Source organism: Muntiacus reevesi, chromosome 18, assembly GCF_963930625.1.
Source record: "Muntiacus reevesi chromosome 18, mMunRee1.1, whole genome shotgun sequence".
Taxonomy (NCBI): domain Eukaryota; kingdom Metazoa; phylum Chordata; class Mammalia; order Artiodactyla; family Cervidae; genus Muntiacus; species Muntiacus reevesi.
The window spans coordinates 17,144,925-17,161,464 of record NC_089266.1 but is presented as its reverse complement, the minus strand read 5'-3'; the positions used below and the strand labels follow the sequence as shown (position 1 = coordinate 17,161,464).

General features: G+C 53.2%; 1 protein-coding gene and 1 non-coding gene across 2 annotated transcripts in view; one reads left to right on the top strand and one right to left on the bottom strand.

Moving 5' to 3' along the window:
• The window catches only part of WNT3 (Wnt family member 3), a 47,311-nt gene that overhangs the window by 18,628 nt on the left and 12,143 nt on the right, over positions 1–16,540 (top strand). The window lies entirely within an intron of this gene.
• TRNAW-CCA (transfer RNA tryptophan (anticodon CCA)) lies at positions 2,323–2,394 on the bottom strand. The gene has a single exon. It is a non-coding gene; the product is annotated as a tRNA-Trp (tRNA).

Sequence of the window (16,540 nt, the reverse complement as noted above, 5' to 3'; positions counted from 1 at the left end):
TGCTCCCCCAGCCCCACCAGAGCCAGGGCACATGTCCCTCCTGGCTCCCTCCCTGCCCTTCTGTCCCGGTGGCCCACCCTGCCTGAGTCACAGCAATAACATCTTTCAGGTGCCACTTCAGGGAAGACCAGAGGTGACTTCTTCCCCTGAGCCTTTATCCAAGCTGCTGGGACTCCCTCCTTCTGAGAGAAAAGCTCAGAGACCAGATGTGGCTGCCATCACCTGCTGGCATCTCTGTCCTCCCTGCGTGGTCCTTACTCATCCTCTCTTCCTGCCCGAGAGCAAAATTCTACTTCCTTGTGCTTGGCCACTCAGTCCTGTCCGACTCTTTGCGACCCCGTGGACTGTAGCCCGCCAGGCTCCTTTGTCTATGGGGATTCTCCAGGCAAGAATACTGGAGTGGGTTGTCATACCCTCCTCCAGGGGATCTTCCTATCCCAGGTATTGAACCCGGGTCTCCTGCATTCCAGGCAGATTCTTTACCATCTGAGCCACTAGGGAATCCCTCCTTTATAAAGATAAAGTGGTCTTAGGGTCCCGTTCCTGACCAAAAAACTCTTTTCTATCACTCCTCCAACTGGCCATGACCTTCCTGGAATTTTTCAAAACTCCATTCAGAGCTGTCATCTTCTGGGAATCTTCCCAGTCTAACTTCCACCCTCTCCCTCAGCTCTTCTGCACACCTTTTTTATGTCACCGCAGGAAGTTGCAAGCTGTGCTTCTTACACCAGTCCCACAGAATCCTGCTGAGAAGGGCTTTGGGGGTCAAATAAGTTTGGGAAGTGCCACCTGCTACTTCCAGGCTCTTGGTGTTTATGGCGCTCATTAACATATTAGTATCTTCTCAGCATGTTGGCAACACAGAGAGGCTTGCAGGGATGATCTTTGCTTAGTTTGTTTTCCAAAAATATTTACTGTCTCAAGTAAAAACTTATTACGTGTTTGGAAGATGTGATCTAGAAGGTTCTCCAGCCCCTTTCACATGTCAGTTTGTCCTTGTGATCTTATTCTTCTCAGCAACTGGACTGCAATTCCTCTGACTTTTAAAAACCATCCTTTGTGAACTAGTTTAGTTCAGAGCACCCATCCCAGAGGGTCTTGAGTTGAATGAACAAATGAAGCCATCAGCTAATCAACTGGTCAGCTTAGGTGAATCCTCTTTCCTGTAAGGCTGGCAGAAACCAGACCCAGCTGCTCATTGTAGCCTGGGGACATGAGTGTCTCTGGCCAGTGTTAGACCTTTCCTATGGTATTTCTACAAAGCCTAATTCATCACCCCTGGTAGACTGCATCTCTTGCATTAGGCTTCCTGTAATTTTCTTTTTAGGCATCTGTCTCCCTGTGAGTCTGGGAGCCTCTGCAGGGCAAGGACCATGTCACACTCAACTCTCTGGGTTCCCATAAGTGGGTGTTCAGTCCCCACTGAACACCAAATAATGAACCTCTCCACCAACTGCACCCAGAGAGCTAGTGGTTAAGATCGCAGGCTCTGGAGCCAGACTGGATGAGCCCCCAAACTACCTGGGTAACCTCAGGCAAATTATGTAATCTCTGTACTTCAATTTCCCCACCCTAATGAGGGTGATGATAGCAGTACCTTCCTTACAGGGTCTTTGGGAAGGTTAAATGAGTTAATACTGTAAAGTATGTGAAACAATACCTGGTGTGGAGAATGGCATTGGTCTGTGTTAGCACTTATAACAGCAACTACTGTCTATTATGCCAGGGATTATGATAAAGTCTTTATCTACCTCCTTTCGATGACACCTCCCTCTAGTCTCTGTAAAGTAAATGATGTTTGGGAATTCCCTTGCCGTCCAGTGATTAGGACTCTGGGCTTCCACTGCAGGGGACATGAGTTCCATCCCTGGTCAGGGAACTAAGATCCCCGCATGCTGCAGGGTGGGGCCAAAAATTTTAGTAGGTGATGTTTACAGTTTTTCGGTTAGGAAGCTAAGTCCTCCCAAGAGGACACGAAGTGGCAGCAACAATGGGACCAGGACTCAGGTCAGATAGATCAGCCTGTGGTAGGCGGTACTGCTCCCCACTCAGGGACGGGGCAGCTCTTCTACCCCTTATCACCTATAATTACCCCCCAGTGGGAACCTGGTTTATCCCCTACTCTTCCCAAAGAGATGGAAATCCATGGCAGGGTTGGGTTCTAGGTATGCGCGTGTACATAATAGAGAGTGTATGTGAAGTTGCTCAGTCGTGTCTGACTCTTTGCGACCCTGTGGACGGTAGCCTACCAGGCTCCTCCGTCCATGGAATTCTCCAGGCAAGAGTACTGGAATGGGTTACCATTTCCTTCTCTAGGAGATCTTCCCAACCCAGGGATCGAACCTGGGTCTCCGGCATTGGAGGCAGACGCTTTAACCTCTGAGCCACCAGGGAAACACAGAGCATATACGCATGCGCATAACGGAGCCCGCGTAAGCGAGCCCAAACTCAGGACCGGTTGCCAGCACCTTCGTGGTAGACCCAGAAAGACCAAGATATTAAGGCAGGACTTTGAGAATATACAGCAGAACAATCACCCGTGCGACAGCAATGCTTCCAAACAGCCAAAGAGATCCTGAAATTGCTTGGTATCACTGCCCTCAGGACCTCGCCGGGGTCCCTGTGTGAGCTGGGAAATGTTTGCAGGCAGGACACCTGTGATGGCTTTTAGCCGGGTAGGTTACCCGGTGAAAGAAAGATTCCTGAGGTTAGCAGCCGAAGAATTAGGTAGGGTTATAAAGGGGCCCCCAGATTTGGGGGGGGCGCATCCCTGACTTCTGATCCCGACAAGTCCTCTGGCCTTCACACACCCCCCGAGACTGACTCTATTCTGTCCCCAGAAGCCACGGGCTTAACTGTCTTCTTCCCATCCTGGCCAGGGCTTTATTCTAGCACCTTCCTGGGAATGGCCACACAAGAGAAGTGCAATGTGGGGGCCTTGGGAGAGGGGCCGGAGGTGCTGATATGAACGTAGGCGGTTTATGATGCCCGATCGCAGGCTGTTTCTCTTGGAGCAGAGAAGGTTGGGGTCTTCCTTCCAGGCAGGTGAGGGGCTGCTCCCTCAGCATCTGAGCACAGGTCCCGGGGTCCCACACAGCGGCCAGAGGGCTGGAGTGAATGGGGAGGGTCTCCCATCAGGTGTCACTAGGCAGAGGCACCCACAAGTGGAAGCAGTCGGTGAATCTGGCAGTTGGGGGGGGGGCGGGGGGTAGGTAGGGAAGTGGGAGGATGCTGAGGTCTTCCCGTCCTGGAAAGAGGAGGGAATGCCCAGGAATCAGCTGACTGACTGGGCTACAGAATGTGGCATCAACATTTAGACTTTGATCCTCTCCTTGTGGTGCAGTGTGTTCTGTGAACAGAGGAGGGTCTGAATGCCTTAAAGACTTGGAAGCACCACCCCTCACACCCCCCCACCCCCCCGCCCCGTCCCAGCTGATTTCTCTGGTCCCTCAGCCCCTGGGATCCTGCGTGAGACATTTCCCCCCCAACCGCCCCGCCCCGTTCCCGGGGTCATGGAGCCTCCTGTGGGCTTTCGTTTTGTGCCAGCTGACCCCCCTGCAGTGTTCCTTCCAGCTCTGAAGGGTTCCCTTGTTGGGGGGGGGGGGCGGCCTTGTGTAGGCCCCAAGCTGGTCCCCACTTCACTGCCTGTGGGATCTAAACGCATCGGTTGGGACCTCAAGCCCTGGCCTCCTCCCTCTCTGCTCCTTGAGTTTTGGTGTTTTGAGTCAGATTTCTGTCCCAGAAGTACCCTTCCTCTTCCTTTGTCTCATAAAGATCCTCCCCAGAGCATAGCCCTTTGAGATCTATGGGTCATCTGAGCCCACCCTGAGCTGTTCTTCCCTCACTTGGTCTTCCCGCCTCCACCAGGACGGTCTATAAGCTGGCTGGTCCTCCCTGCGGCCTGCCCATTCCATTATACCGTCCTCCAGGTTAGACATGTGACACTGTTCTGTGTCCAGTTCCATGCGGAGCACACGGTAGGTGCTGAATAAACATATTAAAAAGCATATATATACATATATGTATGGCTGATAATAATAATATAAATGTATTGTTTATTTGGCTGTGCCAGGTCTTAGTTGCAACGCGTGGTATCTTTGATCTGTGTTGCGGCATGTGGGATCGAGTTCCCTGAACAGGGATGGAACCTGAGCCCCAAGCATTAAGAGCTCAGAGTCTTAGCCCCTGGACCACTAGGAAAGTCCCATGAATAAACACATTCTGCTCAAATGAACTGGTTATCATCCGTGGGTGGGATCTAGACAGTAGAGCAAAATAACACCAATGCAGGATTTGGAGTCAGACAGACGAGGGTCAAACCCCCCACCCCACCACCACTTACTGGCTTATGGGCCCCCTGTCTGAGCCTCAGTTTCCTCATCTGTAAAGAGACAGGATTCACCTCCCAGGCTGTTGTGAGGATTCACTGAGATGCCACCGAGGCTTCGCAAGCTGGAAGGTGCTAGAAAGTGTGTCTTCCACCCTGATCTCTCTTGGAGGAGGGCCTCAGCTCATGCAGCCTGGCTCACACACAGATCCCTCCAGCCCTCACATGGAGGTCTCCTCCCCCCAGGGAGGCCTTGAGTGTGGGTCTGACCTTGTCTGAGATGCAGAGTGTGGAGGATCCATGACAGCCTTCATGGATCAATAGGCAGGGGCCCCGGTACTTGAATTTACAGGTCTATGAACCCAGAGAGCAGCCTGAGGAGCAGGCTGAGTATCCCCTCTCCCCATCAGCGCTCCACCAACAACTTCCGTACAGACCTTGTCTCACCTCATTGCTTTACTGGCTACCTCAGCGCCACCATTTCCTAGCTGTGTGACCCCAGACAAGTTACTTAGCCTCTCTGAACTCATGTCAGATGGGGATAATAATACCCTCATAGGGTTCTTTGGTAAATTAAAAGATATGTTCCATGTAAAGTGCTTTACATGGCTCTTGGCACTCAGTTCAGTTCAGTTGCTCAGTCGTGTCTGACTCTTTGCGACCCCATGGACTGCAGCACTCCAGGCCTCCTTGTCCACCACCAACTCTGAGAGCTTACTCAAACTCATATCCATTGAGTCGGTGATGCCATCCAACCATCTCATCCTCTGTTGTCCCCTTCTTGGCACTAGTCAGGGCTCAATAACTGTTAGCTATCATTCATAATAATAATAACCGTTCTGAGTATCCCAGTAAATTGGTCCCCTCATTACCCTATGCAGTTCAGTAAATTATTTCCTCATGACCTTGTTAACCACTCTCTAACCAAATGAATACATTCACATTATCTTAGGCACCCTGGGTGTGCACCGTAAAAGCCTTCCCCTTTTTCATTGACAGCCCTGTGTGTCCCCGTTATATCTTCCCCCGTGTTTTGTGGGCACCGTCTCCAGTCTGTGGTACTCGGGCCTTAGGTGATTTATGAAGGACCCATAACTGGAGCTAATATGCTGTGACTTTTTGCCCCTCATGGTGAATACACATCCTGTTAGTGGAGAGGTTAGTAATTCATTTTTGTTTTTTAACTTTAAATGTTTGCTGTGTATGTATGTGAGTCTGTGGGAAAGAGCAGTGTTGATTATATCTTTTCTGTCTAAAGTGTTTTTCCTGTGGAAGAAACACTTTTGTAGGAAATGTAACTGGAACACGGGACTGAAAACATGGCAATTGCCTGAGGCCCCGGCACTTGTGCGGGGGTACAGCTAGTCCGGTGAGCCAATGGTATATGCAGTGAGGGAGCGGGAAGTGAGGCCAGACCGAGGGGAGGTGGGTGGACAGGAGGGCTCCACCATGGACGTGTGGAGAGAAAGCGTTTCTGGTGAGAGACAAGTGGGGAATTTGGAATCCTAGACAAAAAGTAACTGTGGGCAAGGACCTAGAAAGATGGGGAAGAAAGGAGAAAGGCCTCGGTACCTTGAGCCCCAAGACGTTTGGTGGCAGCCTGCGTTTCTGCAGAGAGAATTTCCACTTAACAAACATGTACCCCCCACTGCAAGGCTAAGTAAGCTGGAAATCAGGGAGAGGGGGAATGAGGAACCCGAAAAACCAGAGGACACAGGACTGGAGGTTTGGGTGGCAGTGGGGAGGGTGTCATCAGATTAGGCTGTAGGAGGAAATGATTTCTTTTGAAATATACTTTCTATCTTGTCTTTTTCCTGTGCACATTAGCCTGTGTTTTGTAACGCACCTAAAACGAGAACACGGTGGCTGGCTGGCTTGTGATTTAGACCTAAGCGTATGGAGATAGAGGGGCATGCCCGAACACTTTTTACTGATGCGTTGCTGGATCAAAAACATTTTGCTTCTGTTCCTGTAAAGACGGAGACTTGTTGCAAGGCCAGGAGAGAGCCGATGAGGGAGAGGAAAGCTACTTCATGAAATGACGTGGACAAAACCGTGGCTGGAAAGGATGGGCTGGTGCCGGGAGCCAGAGCGGGTGGGGCGCCTGGGGATGGATGACAGGAGGCTGAGGGGGTTCAGTGACCCGCCCGGTGACCATGGGCAGGTTCTTCTCTGTGACCCGGGACAGTGTTTCTCCACGTTGCCTTCTCCTCTTGTAATGGAGGAAGGGAGGCCACCACAGAGAGGAGGGGGCACCCGGAGAAGTTAAGTCCATTTCTCTGGGGATGGGGCCCCAGCATGGATAGTTTCTAGCTCTCCTGGGGCCATGTGACAGGGTAGCCAAAGCTGAGAGCCAGTGACCCACGGCTCTGAGTGCTGGAACATTGAGAGGGCCTGCGGGCCTGCTCAGTCGCTCAGTCGTGTCCCACTCTTTTGAGACTCCATGGACTGTAGCCCACCAGGCTCCTCTGTCCATGTAATTTTCCAGGCAAGAATACTGGAATGGGTTGCCATTTCCTTCTCCAGGGGCTCTTCCTGACCCAGCGATCTAACTAACGGGGGTTCTCTGCATTGGCAGGCAGATTTTTTTTAACTACCGAGCCACCTGGGACGCCCCATCGATGTTGAGAAGATCCTGGTAAAACCAGGCGCCTGTGGCGAGGGGGCCCTAGAGAGAAAGGATAGGGAGAGTGAGTGCAGAGACCCAGCAGGCGAATGGGCGGCGGGACACCGGGACTGATGAATTTGGAGGGGCGCAGAGGAAGATGTTGAGGCTCGCTCAGGCAGCCTCGCCTGCGGATGGGGATGAGGCCGGGAGGAGGGGCAGCCGCCGCTTTGAACTTGCGTAGAGCCTCCCTCAACAGAGAGGGGGGGCAAGTCCAGGTGCCGGGCCGGGCTGTCTTCACCTGCGCGTGCTCAGCGCCGTGGGGGGACGGGGCGCGCGGAAGCGCTCGGGGAATGTGGTGGAAATACCCGCCTTGAAAGGGGGGAGCAGACGGCGGCCTAAGCGCCCCGCGATTGCGCAGCGCCGCCCACCCCGGCTCCCGCCCCGCCGGGCGCACCTGCAGCTGCCTGGCCCCCGCGGCCACTGCGGGTGGGAGACTCGGCTGCCCCGCGTGCTCGCGCGAGCAAGGCCGGGTGCGAGCCCCGCGCGGGGTGTATCCACAAGGCCCCACGAGTTGGTTGGGCTTCTTATGTTCCTTCTAAATTTTATTATGAACATTGTTCATCAGGAAAGCAGAGGAAACAATTCAAGGAGCACGCGTGGCCACACCTCCTAGCGCAAGTGTTTCGCATTTTGCATAATTGCTCCCCTCTCCCTCCTCCCAACACCGCCCCCCAGCTCCCGCCCTCGCCCCAGCTACACAGTGGTTTGTCCTGACTCTTCACCCCCTGAGTTTCAAGATGTAAGGCTGACCCCTATGACCACATACCGTTATATCTCTTAACAAAGCTATTGATTCCTAACGATTCAGGTTTCTCCAGTTATCCCCCAAATGACTTCATGACTAGGATCTTCAAACCGGCTTCTAATTATATGATTATGTCTCATAGGTTTGCGTGCGTGCGTGCGTGGTCGGTGAGTCGTGTGTGAGTGGTCGGTGAGTCGTGTGTGACTCTTGGCGACCCTATGGCCTGTAGCCTGCCAGGCTCCTCTGTCCATGGGATTTCTCAAGCAAGAATACTGGGGTGGGTTGCTATTTCCTCCTCTAGGGTATCTTCCTGACCCAGGGATTGAACCCACGTCTCTTGTGTCTCCTGCATTGCAGATGGATTCTTTACCCACTGAAACACCCCTCCACTGATTTTCCTGAACACATACACCACACACTATTTAAAAGTCACTTGGACTTTTGGAGAGTTCAGGCCTGCAGCTTTGTGCGTTTGTCTGGTTGCTTCCCCATAGTGTCATTTGGTTTGTTCCTCTATCCCTCGTGTTTCCTGACAGCTGAAAGTTACTTCTAAAGGCAGAGATTCAGGTTAAACATCTTGGGCCAAAGGACTTTCTAGGGTATGCTGGGCACTTCATATTGCATCATCTTATATTGTGCTATTGTCATACTCTGGGAAGGTTTTTATGATCCACTTTCCTGGACTCCTCCCTAGAGAGTCTGATTCAGCGAGGCTGGCTTTGGAGCCCAGCTGTCTGTATTTTTCAAAACCACCCCAAGTGAGCTGAGTGCTCTAGTGCTGTGGCCTGCATCCCTGAATAGCAGCCAGCTGGTAAAGTCACGTTCTTGGTTGTCCAAAAGGCAGGGTGTAAGAGAGTGGGCGGGATGGTGGAGGTAGGTGAAGTCCTTGGGGCCCAGCCCTGACCAGGGCAGGTGGTCACTGCTGCCTGGGTGTGAGGTGTGGGTTGGGCATCCCATCCCCTGTCAGGGAGGAGCTTGGGCCACCTGGGGCAGCTCCCAGGCTCAGGTGGGACTTGCTGCAACACCAGCGGTGCCCCCATGAACCTCTTGGTGCTCCCAGGGCCCAGCGCAGGGCCATGTCTACCATGATGTGTGCTGAGTGGAAGACCCGGCTTCCAGAGGAGCCCTGGGGAGCTGCTGTGAGAGTGAACTCCCAGCCCAGCAGCTCTTCTTTCCATGTTCCCTCCTGGACTTCTTCCTAAGACTCAAATAAAGGATGTCCAGCCTGTGGAAGCCGCAGCTGTGTGATAAGGCCCAGAGAACCAGTGGGGCCCTTAGCTTATGGTGGTGGCAGCCTGTGAGGTCAGGGGAGGTGAGAATGATTGCGGTAACCAGGTGGAGTCGTTCAGTGAGGCGGGAGAGGCAGGTGTGCTGGGCCTCTTGGTGAACCAGGCACTCTGCCCAGTGTACAGAAATGAAATGATTCCTGCCCTCAAAAACAGCTTCAGAGGAAAAACAGAGAGTCATAGATAAGTCAATGAAACAGTGTTTCCCCCTGAGGTGTGTATAAAAACTGGGAAATACCCAGAGGGAACAGTCTAAACTGGACACATTTAGAGGAGCTTTTAGGTTTATTTATTTTTATTTGTGCTGGGTCTTCGTTGCTGCACGGTCTTTTCTCTAGCTGCAGTGAGGGGGGCTACTCTTCCTTGTGGTGCACAGGCTTCTCATTGCAGTAGTTCCTCTTGTCGCAGAGCGCAGGCTCCAGAGCACGGGCCCAATAGTTGTGGTGCACGGGCTTCGTTGCTCTGTGGCCTGTGGGATCTTCCCGGATGAGGGGTCAAACCTGTGTCTCCTGCACTGGTAGGTGGATTCTTTACCACTGAGCCACCACGGGGGCCCAGAGGGGATTTTAAAATTGGACCCTGATGGATGAATAGGAGCCCCGAACGAGTAAGATGGCTGGGTAGGCTATGTCTTGTCTTTTACCAGAACTGGGCTTGACCAGTAAAGCAGTCTAGGAGCCCAGCAAAATCCCGGTTTGGGAACCAGCAGACTTGCCTTCTTAGAACAAGCAAGTTAATCTTGTAGGGGTTTCATTTTTCCATCTGTAAAATGGGAAAGTAACCCCAGTTTTATATAACTTAGGGGCTGGAGGAGCTGGGCAGGGGAGAAATGTTATACAACTAAAATGAGCTAAAGATGCAGACGTGGTTTAGGAAAAGATTAGATCAGAATTCTTATTGGTGGAGTTGGAGGTGAAGAAAAATGGCAGAGGTCCAAGTGTAAAAGATGTTCAAGCTGAACTCACCTTCAAGGCCCCGCTCAAAGCTTGCCTCTTCCACCTTCCTCTTTTCAGTCTCCCTCCCTCCCCTCCCTCAGTGTCCACTACAGAGTGAGATGGGATTTCTCACACTCTGCTACTGACTGTGGTCACCTGCGGGAATATCTCTCAGGTACTAGGGTGGGGCATGCTGAGTTGGGGGGTGGTGGTGGAGGCTCTATTTATACACACCAGGCAGGTGATGCACGTGTATTGAATGAAGCCTCAGTCCTCAAACTGGAGCCTTTGAGAAGGAGCTATGTGATGGAAAGGAGGCAGAGTTGTGACTGGTGGGGTTACAAGGCCTGGGTTACACTCCCTGCAACCGTGGAGGCAACGTGGGCAAGTCTGGGCTTCAGCCCAGAGCTGGACTAAATAATAGCCAAGGTCCCAAGACTTGGACATTGTGTGGCCTGACACTGTGATAGAATGGCTAAGGCCTGTGGCTATCCACAGAAGGCTTATGTCAAGCCCCTCCAGGTCATCTTATGTCTCACCGCTCCCACCTCCCCACTCCCAACTAGCAAGAGACTGGAGGGAACCTTCTCAGGCTGACACTTCCATTCCCCAGGCTTTTATTAAGCATCTACCTTTGTACCCAGTGAGCGCCCCAAAGACCCCTGGTCCCACCATGGTTTCTAGAATGCTCAGCATCTCTCAGGGGCTTCCCAGGTGACACTGTTGGTAAAGAACTCACCTGTCAATGAAGGAGACATGAGAGACCCAGGTTCAATCCCTGGTTCGGGAAGATTCCCTGGAGGAGGGCATGGCCAGCCACTCCAGTATTCTTGCCTGGAGAATCCCATCGACAGAGGAGCCTGGTGGGCTGCAGTGCATGGGGTTACAGAGAGTCAAACACAACTGAAGCAACTTTAGCATGCATGCATGCACACAGCATCTCTCAAGTTGATAAGATTGGACTCCTGGAGAGAACCCATTTGGCGGAGTATCATAAACCCCCAAGCCAGTCACTTAGCAGCTTCAGGCTCTAGTTGCCTCATCCGTGAATCACTGTAACCACCCTGTGTGGGTCTGGAGGCAGAGGCTGGTTTGCAGCTTCTAGCTCTGAAGGGTCAGGACTCGAGGGACCAAGGGTGACGTGGTGTGCAGGGCTCACCTGGGAGTTCCAAAGCGCTCAGCAAAGCCAGCGCACTTGGGAGCCTGTCCGCCTTGGTCACTGGGACCCCTGTCCACCTGGGGTCCTGGTGCCCCTCAGGAGACCCTTCGGATGTCTGAGGAGGAGGCCTTGGGCCTGCCTCCTTTCTTCTCAGTGGACACCCCCTGGCTCAGGCTCAGTCTTCCTGGGCTCATACCTGTCTCAAGGAAGATGCCCAGAGCGTGTGTGTCCTCTGGGTCCTGAGGAGGGCCACAGCCCTGAGGACCCAAGCTGGAGCCGCTGACAGGCCAGAGAGGCAGGAACCCCTCCCTCTCTCCCTCCCGCGGCCTCCTCCCCCTCCCCGCTTCTCCAAGGCCTCTGGTCTCCCTGCTTCCTCCCAGTTCTCACCCTCTTTTCCTCCCCCTTAGCTCTGACCATCCTGCTCTGTGCTCCCCCCGCCCCCCTCTTCGATTTGCCTGAAGGGGACAATCCCTCTCTCCTACTCCCTCCCCTTCTCCACTCCGATCACCTCCACTTTCCTATGAAATTGAGAAGGAGAAAAAAAAAAAAAAAAAAAACCTCATGCTCACAACGCAGCAAAAAACAGGTTTCAACATTTTACAGGTTTCAACATTTTTCAGGCCGCCTTGTCACATCTTATCAGATCAGCCAGGAGCCTCAGGCCAGGCACTCTGGGAGCTGCTTTGGAGAACAGAAGCTGTAACATTCCAGCCTCGGCCCTGCCCCACCCTCCACACCCCTTGCCTGCCTCCCCTCCCTCCTCTTCCCAAAGCAACAGCCCACAGGGCTCGCCCCTCCCTCTACTGGCAACTCTGCGAGACCCTTGGCTTTGCATGTCCCACCCCCTCCCCAACCATCACCTTCTCTCCCCCCAACAGCTGCCCAGAGCTGTGGCCCCTCTGGGCTCTCTGGGTCTGAGGTGCCCAGTTGGCCCTGAAAGGTGGCTTCTAGAAGTTGGGGAGCTGAGGGAGTCATCAGAAGCACTCACGGAATGTCCAAAGGGCCACTTGGCCAGTAGAGCCCTGAGTTGTGTTTCGGGAGGGAGATGCAGAGATACACCCAAACCATCCTCAGCGGCTGCTGCCAGCAGGAGGGAGGGAATAGCTTTTTACTATGGTTCCATTTTTAGGGAGATGTGTGGGTCTTGTTGGGCTTCCCTGGCGGCTCAGACAGTAAATAATCTGCCTGCAATGCAGGAGACCCGGGTCTTGTCACCCATGGCAATGGGGACCATTGGCCTGGAAAAACCCCTCTCTCTCTCTTACTTTCATACTAGGCCGCCACCTTCTTATTTCCTGCCACACTCGTGGTGACCTTGGTCACACAGTACAGAGTGACAGATCCAGACAGGGCTGACCAAAGTCCAAAGGCCCAGATTTCAGCCAAGACCACCTGAAGGAGAGACCCAGATTGTGGGTCCCAGGGCGAGAGAGACGAGCTCCCAGGTGGGGGTCAGGCTGGGAAGTCCCACTGTGGGTGCAGAGAGGGACCGCCCCCCACCCACCCACCCACCCACGCACACATACACACACACACCCAGGAGGACACAGCTCTGGACTGGAGGCTTAGGATGCATCTGTGTGCTCACCCAGGGAGGAGGGTGGGAACAAACGTGGCCCAGGGAAGGAGCAGAGGAAAGAAGGAAGGGCAGGGTGACTCACTCTGTCCAAGTCTACTGGCTTTGCATCTCCTCTCTCCTGATCAGGAAAGCAGGAAGCAAAGCAGACCCAGGCGCTCGGTGCCAACGTTGGCTGAGCCTAGCCCGACCCACCTGCCTCCGGCTGGTTTCCGGAAAGCCCTCCCCACCTCTTGGCCTGAAGTTCTAGCATCCCAGGAGTGAGGTCCCCGCCCCCATCCTCATGCCCTTACTCCCTTGCTCGTGGCATCCAACGCCCCTAAGATGAGGTTCCCCCACTGTCTCACCCTTTTTCCTGATGCCCCCTGGGGGAGGCGAGGCCTCAGCCATCATTAGCTGTAGGACGGAGTCCCCAGGGCTGAACATCTAGTCTCTGTCTTTCTCTTGGGCTCAGCTCTGCTTCTCTGACACTGTCTGGACCAGGGAGCGTGCAGGTCTCACCAGTCCCACAAACTTCCTCTGTCTTTTCTCCCAAACTGCTTAACCTCTTACATTTCTTTTCTTGGTTGTCTGCATCTCCATCTTTCTGATCATCTTGGCTCAAAATCTTGGTCATCCTTTCCTCCTTTCTGTTGTCTCCATGTGACCCATCCTTGCTCACTGCTTCCTCTTTGCTCCTAAAGCCACTGTCCAGAGACCCACAGCCACAGGCCCCACTAACCTAGATGGGAAGTGCTCAGGGTCCAGCTCAAATAGGCTTACCCCAGACCCATGAAACCTGTTCCAGGGTTCAGTTCAGTTCAGTTGCTCAGTTGTGTCTGACTTTGTGATCCCTTGGACTGCAGCACGCCAGGCTTCCCTGCCCATCACCAACTCCTAGAGTTTGCTCAATGTCCCTCAAGTTGGTGATGCCATCCAACCATCTCGCCTTCTGTCATCCCCTTCTCTTCCTGCCTTCAATCTTTCCCAGCATCAGGGTCTTTTCCAATGAGTCAGCTCTTCACATCAGGTGGCTTCAACTTCAATATCAGTTCTTCCAATGAATATTCAAGACTAATTTCCTTTAGGACTGACTGGTTTGATCTCCTTGCAGTCCAAGGAACTCTCAAGAGTCTTCTCCAACATCACAGTTCAAAAGCATCAATTCTTCGGTGCTCAGCTTTCTTTATAGTCCAACTCTCACATCCTTATATGACTACTGGAAAAACCATAGCTTTGACTAGACGGACCTTTGTCAGCAAAGTAATGTCTCTGCTTTTTAATATGCTATCTAGGTTGGTCATAGCTTTTCTTCCAAGGAGCAAGCATTTTTTAATTACATGACTGCAGTCATCATTTGCAGTGATTTTGGAGCCCAAGAAAATAAAGTCTGTCACTGTTTCCATTGTTTCCCCATCTATTCACCATGAAATGATGGGACCGGATACCATGTTACAAGGGGTGCAGTCATAATGCACAGACAGGCCTGAGACTCTGCTTAGCATAAACTCTCCCCCCAGCATAAACCCTCCCCCATTCCTTTCCCAGCCTTTGGTCTCTTGGTACCCACCCCCTAGCCTCATTCTGCAGTTTGATGATGTCTATGCTTAGTCACTCAGTCTTGTCTGACTCTTTGCAACCCCCTGGACTTGTAGCCCACCAGGCTTCTCTGTCCATGGGGTTCTCCAAGCAAGAATACTGGAGTGGGTTGCCATTCCCTTCTCCAGATGATGTCTAACAGATTAACATTCCAAAGCCCAGCTCAGGAACCTTCAATGGCTGCACAGGTCCCCAGAGTAAAACTTGGCACTCAGGGCCCCCTTGCCCTCTTCTGCTCCTTTGTAAGGTCCCTGGACTCTGGCTGGGGTGGACTGCTGTTCTGTCTCCCACCTCTTGTCTGGGGCTCTTGCCTGGCACCCCAGCACCGCCCCCCCCCCCAAGGGAGCCCAGCCATCCTTCACTAATTCAGTGCCTGCTCCTTCATTGGGCCTTCCTGGTGACTACTCCTTGGGACCTGCTTCCTCTCTTGCAGGATGCCCCTGCTCCTACCATGTGCTGTCTGGCATGAGGGTCACTTGGGTGGGAAGCTGCAGGTGCCTGGGGACCCTCTGTCGCTTGTTCATGACACACACGGCACCCAGACCTAATAGGTGCTGCAGAAATGCTTGTTGGTCTGTAATTGACAGACGCCTCCTGGTCTGAGTGCCCCGAGGTCTGTGGCTCAGTTCATCTCCATGTTTCCAGTGCTTGGCACTTTCCCCAGTTCAATCATCACTTCAACGTGTTTTGAGTGAACGGGCGGGAAGTGAATTTGTTTACCAAGGGAAGACTTTAACCTCCTTTCCTTAAGGGCAGGCACCTCAGGGGACTCCGCGTGTTTATTGCTCGCGGGGCTCCAGGCTGGATGGCTGGGGCTGAAGCAAGACGGGAGACTAACAGGAGGCCTGGGCCTCCCAGCCGCCCAGGCTCTTGCAGTTGCTTCTTCACTGATTCCTCTCTGGACCCTGGGTCCCAGCTCAATGTGTGGACCCTTTCTACCCTCACCTTTTCCTTCCTGTGTATAAATAAGGGTGGTCCTGAAGCCACCCAAATCTACTTTTGGTGAGAACCAGAGGACCCGTTCATGCCTACTGAGTGAATGAACCAGCTGCTGATGGGCAAGGTCCAGGTAGATTGTGATGAAAGGCGACCACGGGGGTGTCTAGGTCTGCTCTCTGGATCACGTGAGCCCCTTGGACTCTGAAGCAACGCCCTCTCCTTGGCTCACCCTGAGATGTGTTCGGGGTTGGGTTGGGAGAGCGAAGAGCTGTGCTCAGCACCCATGCAGCCCAAGTGTGCTTAGGGAGGTTGAGTGGATGGGTGGGAAAAGTGGTAGCTTGTGACTCTTGACCTAGGTCCCTCCTCTCACTTTGTCACAAGCTCCCTGCAAAAGCACCAGGGTAAGTGGCCCCCGATACTGGTGTTTAAGCTCTTTGGAAGTTCCAGGAGTTGGGTGCATCTGGGCCTACTGGGCCCCATGCCCCTGCCCTGCCCTGCCCCACCCACAGGGTACCTGTGCCCTTGAGTTTGTCCACCAGCCCTGAGTGGCCTCTTGAGCTAAGTAGAAAGGTAGTGGCTTTGAGTTCCAAGGCCAATGCCTGACTCTTTTCTTTCTGCCTATTTTCAAGACTTTCCTTCCCCTTCTGGAAGTTTCCACATTGCCCCAGGCTAGAGTTGGGCCCCTCCCGACCCAGGAACAGGAAGGGCATCTGTCCTGGAGCCAGCAGGTGGAGCACCAAGCTCTGGGCCATTGTAGGGTTACTAGAAATATGGAGAGAGAGACAGAGCGAAGGACCACAAGGGAGGTGGTTCTGGCTCCTCCCTTGTTGCATCTCCCCACCCCTTCCTCCCAGAACCCCTGCCAGTCAGCTTAAGAGGCACTGATTCTTTGGGTCAGAATCTTAGGGTGCTCTATCTGGAGCTAGCAGAGACAGTTAGTCCTTGCCACTGAAAAAGCTGAGGGCAAGCGGACCATGATTCCAAGAAAGGCATGACTCCAGGAGACTTGGCTGTGGAGCTCACCCCGAGACTGGAGTGCCTAGGCAGGGACCCTGGGTCCTTTTCCTGGGGTGCACCCTTGGACCTGCCTTCCACAGCCCTGCCCATATGTGGCTGCGTGACCTCTCTCTGGGTCTCAGTCTTCAAATCTAGAGAAGGGATTAGACGAGCCCGGTGGTTCTCACTTTGCATCCTGCAGAGTAGTCATAGATGGGGAGTGAGGGGAAGGTGGAGGGGTGGGCCTCTGGGTCCCTCCCCCCCCACTTTTTTTTTTTTTCAATCTAATCAAGTGTACAATTCAGTGGCATCAAGTTATGTTTGCCATGTT